Below are 7,762 nucleotides of genomic sequence, written 5' to 3'. Positions count from 1 at the left end.
TATACTAAGATTCTTAGAGTTCTCTGCTTCTTAGTTAAAAAGGATAAGTCTTGTAGTTGTTTCCTTATCTTCTTCTTTTCCCTTTGATTATCTCACCTGCTTGTTGTCTATACTGTGTAAAAATTGATGTCGACTGCTCCACTTTTAAATATAATGGTGTTTACAGATTCCTTGAGTATGATATTATCACAACCCAAACCGATGGATCATGATGAGTGTCCGAGTCCTACCTGTCAAACACCGCTAAGCATGCGTCTAAGATATAAACATAAATTAAGGGTAGGTCATGAATAACATCAGTCATTAAACTGCTGAATCACGTGAATAACATACATGAGAAAAACATGTCCAAAAGACATATATACATATACATGCGGAAAACGATATGGCGAGCCGACAAGGCTGCTATAGACAACTATATATCCAAAACTAGAAGTTGACAAGACCACATACTATCCAACTATACATGACTATCTACAGACCTCTAATAGAGTGTACAATTGTATAAAGGACAGGATTGGGCCCCGTCATACCCATATCTACATACAAAAATAGCGTACCAAAACTAATAACAACTCCTGATCAAGTGGAGCACACCAACTCTCGCTGATCAAGGATCCTAAAAAGAGGAACCGTCGGCCTATCTACCTGCACCTGCGGGCATGAAACGCAGCATCCCCGGGCAAAAGGGACGTCGGTACGAATAATGTACCGAGTATGTAATGTCACAAAAATCAATACATAAAAGATATAAATAAAACATGGAGTAAAGGAATTCGTCAGTAAGTCTAAATAACTTTGTGAACCCTGAAATATTTATAAAGTCATGCATGTGCGTATAAATGTCGTATCATGCATAGGTATATGTGTACATAACATCATCCAGCCTCTAAGAGCATCCCGTCATATCATCTCGGCCTCTGTGGGCGAAATCATCACGTATACCAACTGATCAGGTGGTGGTGCGTATATAACGCCGTAACCTTTTTTCATATCCCATATACATATAATATCCGCGTATATAACGTCATCTGGTCATGGGTCAATGTACATGTATAAAAGAATTAAATGCATAAGAAGTAAGTTTATAAGATTTCTCGGGATGTCATAAGATCAATATGTCTTTCGGATAAACTTTATCAACTACGTATTTTTCTAAGACCTGTGAACTGAAGATATAATAAGACACATGGGAAATCAAGAACATATGCATCACTAGTACTTCTAAGAATAGAGTCATTTGTGAAAGTTGTGTGTTTGCTCGTTTTGTTGTATCATATGGATCATGCCAAAATAAAAGAAGGGATAGCCTTAACATACCTGAGCCGATTCTCTTAACAATCCCTCTAACACACGTTAATCGCGATAAAACACGTAATAGCGAGATCGAAGTAGGAAAAAATGCGTATGATATTCTTGAAAAAGGTTATACCGGGCTCCCTTAGAATTGCAAAATCTCGTTGCTATTACGCTATGTAGTCTCGTATGAATTTTTTCTGAAGCTTTCATCCATTACTTTGTAGAGACAAGCATCTCCCTTAGTGGATTAGAGAAGTCTCATATCTTAGTGTTTGTGGGGCCCACTTGATAAGGGTGCCTTTGCCAACCTCCCCTAAATGTGTCACTTAGTTACATGAACTAAGAGTCACTATTTGGCTTTGATTAAGACCCCCTTTGCTGCCACGTTGGGAGGCTCATTAAGCTTATCCAAAGATTTTAATTACTTAGTTAATCTCCCACTAAAAATTACTAATTACCTAATTATCCACACAATTAAGAATTATCTCTAATTACTTAAAATATTAATCACTTTTAACATACTTTATATATCTTACTATCATGGTCATGTGGTACCTTGTATGGCACTAGTCCATAAATATCGGGTATTATAGCTTGCATCGTATTTTATCCCAAATTGACAAACTTCAACGAATACTCATTCTTTGATTTGTTTACCCTCTAATCTTAGTGGCACTCACTTATCACTTGTCACCAATAACATAAATACTTATAACTTCAAAAATAATCTCATTCCCTAACTTACGTCGATTAACTTACAGCGAAACTTTAACGTACGAAATGTGGGATGTAACAGATATGACCCTTGAAGTCGCACAATTTTATTCATTAGTCTACCAAAAGTAGAATTTCTCCATATTTAGCTTATAGAATGATTTTCCTCTGTGTTTAGACAGAACAATTTATACACTAAATTAAATTGAATTACAATGTCTGTTTGGTTAAATTTTCAATTGAGCTGGATTTTATCTTTTCTAAAAGTGTTGCTCATAGCTTCTTCTTTTTCCTTTCCCTTGTGTCGCTTTTAATCGCAGCAAGTGGGTAATGATTTATCATGGAAACAACTCAGTGAATTTCGTGTTACTTCATGTAATACTTCACCTATATGGATATTGTTTATAACTGTCAATTATTATATTAAGACGAGGCTCTTTTAAGTTATCTTAGCTAACTACAACTAATTTAGAATAGTTTACTGCACTTTGTTATAACACAAACTTTCACTTAAAAAGAACAGATTTTTAATCAAGAAAGTAGCAGAAATATGTCAAAATAGCAATAAAGCATTTCAATAGTCAAGAAAAATAGAACTTGAGAAACTTGCATTAGTACCCCAAATACAAAAAAAAATATGTAAATGCAAGAGAAATAATGAACAACTGATCACTTCAAGATCTGGAATAGTAGCTTCCCTTGCAGGATCAAGAACCTAACAAATGAAGAAAATGAATAAGCAAAAATCTGAATTCTATCATTAAATTTACAGTAAATTTTAACATATTTATACTGCTTTAAGTCACCAAAAAATACCCACAGAGAAAAAGAGGAGAAGTGGGGTGACATATGAATAGAATATGCAGCTTACTTTTCAACATAATATATACTTGTGCACAAGCAGTTAAGCACAAAGCTTTAGTTAGTAGTAGTAGTAGTTACCATAGGGAAGAAGCAAAGGTTTTGAATGGCTTGAAGGGTGAAATAATGAACTATTTTTGTGGTCAACATGACAATAATTTACAGCTTTCCTCAGTGGCTTTGACAGTAAGATACAAAAAGTTGGTCTTCCCAGTGTTAAACCTATTCTAGGTAACTTTGCAAATTGTGAATTTTTCCTTTCTTTTTCCCTCTATCTCCCATACGTGTTTACACCAAAATAAATAAGGTGAAATAGTTATTTCGTTTCTGCTCATTATACTTAATTGTTCTTTCTTCAGTATCTCTTACTATTTGATGAAAAAAATCATAATTCCACTGTTGTATAATGATGTTTAGGACAACTAGCGTACCAATAGTTGCTACAAAATCAAATTAATGGATATTCGACAATCAAAAAATGGTCATCGCTCGATGACGGAAGCTCATGATAAGAATAGCAAACACCATAAAATAGACGATTGTTTGGGAATGACTTTGAAAGAAGAAAAATTATTGCAAAGACGCTTGAAAATTCGCGAGACAACAACTAATGGCCTTCTTGCAAATAGAAATCATATCAATCGCATTGAAACAACATCTCATATGGATGATGATTTTAATATTGGATTGTCTTGTTCTTCTTCAGAAACATGTTAGAATATCAAACGCTCTATCCTTTTCGTCGCTTTTATAATATATACATACACAACGATTATAAATATGCCATCTTTACGGGGATGACCATGAAGTTACTCAATGTCGACCTTTTTCGTCATCCGATGTCTTTGACAAGGAAAATGCTATGATCCAACCTTTTCATGTTTTGAAAAAGGTAAAACCACAAAGATGTAGTATCTATTTAACTTCCTGTGCGTATTCTGCATATTAGTTAATCGACAACTATCATGAACCAGGTTCAAACTAATTTTCGACCAAATTAACTTCCTGGTGCATTTATTATCCTAGTTATCCCGCCTTCAACCTTTTATTTAGCAAAGGATTTACATAAGTTAAAGTCTTACTCAATACATAATTTCTAAATATTATGGGTCCTTTTGTAGTTCAAATAAATAACCATAACTCCAGTTAATTTAATATATTTAGCCAAATGCAGATTCATAAAGGTAAAAGGCAGAAGAGATGATAATCACAAATTGGAAAAAAGTAAAAAGAAGAGAGGAAACAACTCTTGCCGGCTATTATCATCGGCTACCAGAATCATTAACAGTAGTATCGTATGGCAATTGGCAAGTTTTTGCTTTACTTACCTCTTAATTAAAGGGCTAATATCTCTGTTAACTAAGTTTTACTATCTCTTGACCAATTTACATCACATAAATAATTTTATTTTGTACTAGCTTACTTATGGGCTGACATAACTGGTAATTTTCCGTTGCATATATACTCACTTTTGGGCCCATCATTAAATTTATGCGCGTTGCACAAAATTTTACAAAGTCTACCCACTCGGATCTGAAGTAGTTCAATCTCTTCAATGCAACTTCAGAAATCAAATCTGAAGTTCTTCTATCTTTCAATTGCAACTTCAGTAATTCGAATATTAAGTAGTTTAATTTTTAAGTACAACTTCACATAACTTTAGATGCAAGTTCTTCTATCTTTCAATAATAAATTTCAGAAATTCAAATCTTAAGTAGTTCAATTTTTCATTTCAACTTCAAACAACTTCAAATTCAAAATTTAAAATCTTAAGTAGTTCAATTTTTCAATACAACTTCACACAACTTCAAATTCAAAATCTGAAGTTTTAAAACATAAATTTGTACTTCGAATTTCAATAATCCAACACACGATTCAACACTCAAATCTACTCCAAATGAGCTCAATTTGAAACATGACTTTCAAATATCATAAAGAACAAATCTCAATCATCAAACTGATAAAATAACAACAAATTTTACAAATTTATTTTGCAACTAAGAAGAAGAAGAAACCCTAAATACAAAGAAGAAGAAGAAGAAGAAGAAGAAGAAGAAGAAGAAGAAGAAGAAGAAGAAGAAGAAGAAAGAAGTAGTAATGGGTGCGTTTGGTATGGAGGAAAATATTTTTCGAAAAATATTTTTCAATTTTTTCATATTTTGTTGGCTTAAATGTTTGGGAAAATATTTTCCTCATGAACTCATTTTCCTGCAATTGGAGGAAAATGACTCTTTTTCAACCTTCTCCACCATATTCCCCATCCAAACCAACCCCATCCAAACCAACCCTTACCACACTATACCCACCCACCCCAACCTCGCCCACCACCCACAATAAATAAAAATATTATTAAGAATATTTTTTTTCATGTTCTAAATAGAATACTTTTTTTAATTTCAACAAAATAAGTATATTTTTTTCATGATAAGGAAAAAGTATTTTCTTTCATTTCAACAAAACGAGTATATTTTTTTCATGATATAGAAAAAGTATTTTCTTTCATTTCAACAAAACGAGTATTTTCTTTTTATGATGTAGAAAAAGTATTTTCTTTCATTTCAACAAGCTAAGTATTTTCTTTTCCGGAAATAGAAAAAGTATTTTTTTCCAACAAAACAAGTACTTTCTTTTCATGATATAGAAAAGCATCTTCTTTCATTTCAACAAAATGAGTACTTTCTTTTCATGACGTAGAAAAAGTACTTTCTTTCATTTCAACAAACTAATTATTTTCTTTTACTAATGTAGAAAAAGTATTTTCCTTCGTTTCAACAAAACGGGTATTTTCTTTTCATAATGTTGAAAAAGTATTTTCTTTCATTCAACAAAATGACTAAAAAAAATTTCATGTTATAGAAAGGATACTTTTTTTTTTAATAAAAAAAAGTATTTTCTTTTTAGTTATCTAACTCAACTTTCAACGTTGTTCTTGTGTGAAAAAGTAAAGTAGCACATTAGTTCCTTTGAGATACTATGTCCAAATCATCTTTTAAGTGGGGCCCACAATCACATTAATAAAAGGCCTTCCTAATTCAATTCATAAAAGGGAGATACTATGTTTGCAAAGTGAAGGATGAGAGCCACAAAAAAAGTCATACGAGACTTCACAATATTCATAGCAACGTAACGAGCTTCAGCAAAGCTAATGTTGCAATAGCAACGAAATTGATTCAAATATTTCATACGAAGTCTACCTAATGTTATCGCAACGCGTGATTTTGATTCTAAGAGAGTACGGTACAATCTTTCTCAAGAATATCATACGGATTTCTCCCTACTTCGATCCGTCATTACGTGTTGTCGCAATTGACATGTGTTAGAGGGATTGTCAAGAGAGTCGGCTCAGGTATGTTAAGGCTAAGCCCTTCCTTCATTTTGGCATGATCTCGTAATTACATGTGTTTGATAACGAGGCATAAAGAGAAGTTCATACTCCCAAACTTATATACATTATCCTAGTCTCATAAATTACAGTATTCTCCTTATCGTGACTTCATATTTAATTGAGTATTGTCTTCTTCCAATCAAGAGAGCAGAGAGCCTATATATACAGTATTACAGTATTTTCATTACCATCGAGCTATAATCGATGGGCAGGCCCCTATTGGGCAAACTCTGATCAGATGGTAAGTTATATACCGAGCCTACTGTGGTCGAGCGCCTATGAGCGAGCCCAGTTGGCCGAGATACAGAGCCTAGTGTGGCCGAGCGCCTATGAGCGAGACTACTACGGTTGAGCAGTTATATATATACCGAGCCTTATAGGGCCGGACATCTATTTTACTTATTATATTGAGAGAGTTGAGTCAGTATCAGCAAGTAAGTATATCTTCAAATTATCTTTAACTCCCAGTTACTTTCAGTTATTATATTATCAGTTCAATTTCAGCTTTCGGTATATTGCCTTACATACTCGGTACATTATTTTGTATTGATGTCCCTTTTTCTGGGGGCGCTGCATTTTATGCGTGCAGGTTCAGACAGACGGGTAGACCTCCTCATTAAGTATTGCCCGAGTTCAACTTGATCGGTAAACTCCATGCCCTTCGGAGTTGCCGGGTCTAGAGCTTTATGTACATCTTGTGTATATATGTTATGAGTAGGTCGGGGCCCTGTTCTGATCATAGTATATCCATCAGTAGATGCTTGTAGACATATCATGTCAGTTAGTACAGTATGTTGGGCTTATAGGCCTTTTATGTATATTTTGTTGGTTTCCTAGCCGTAGTAGTTATGACATCCTTGTCGATCCAGCTTTATATTGATATTTAGTCAGCATTCGCAATTGTTTTGCAATGTGACCCATGGCCAAAGTATGACATTATATGTTCAGATCCCCTTAGTCGCAAGTTGGTACGCAAGGATAGGTGAGGCACCGGGTGCCGGTTTCACCCCCCAGGTTCGGGGCGTGACAAAAGTGGTATTAGAGAAGTTCTGTCCTAGGGAGTCTACAAGTCGTGTCTAGTAGAGTCTTGTTTATGGGTGTGTCGTGCACCACACTTATAAGCAGGAGGCTATAGGAAATTTAGGACTATCACTTTTTCTTCTTGCTCTAGATCGTGTGGTAGAGCTCACTTATAAGAATTTACATTCCTAAATTCTATTTTATTCATAATACAACGATACCTACGTCCAAAAGAACAGTTGGTAAGATATTGAATGTGGCTATGGAAGAGTTGAGTCAGAGGAACTCGATTTTTCATGATGCTTATGATGAGTAAATGTAAGGTCTTCAGTAGATCATGTGTATACTAAGATGTGTAAGATTCTTAATAAGGATCCCTAAGGCAAGAATGCCTATCCACACTTACGATAAAAAGGAATAAGAGAATCGGAAGGTAGACACAAGTTTCAGCAAGTAAAAGAAGCAAAGTGAAGAAGGGTACGA

The sequence above is a fragment of the Nicotiana tabacum genome, chromosome 4, assembly GCF_000715075.1.
Source record: "Nicotiana tabacum cultivar K326 chromosome 4, ASM71507v2, whole genome shotgun sequence".
NCBI lineage: Eukaryota > Viridiplantae > Streptophyta > Magnoliopsida > Solanales > Solanaceae > Nicotiana > Nicotiana tabacum.
The sequence above is the reverse complement of the archived record's forward strand: the minus strand, read 5'-3'. Positions refer to the sequence as shown.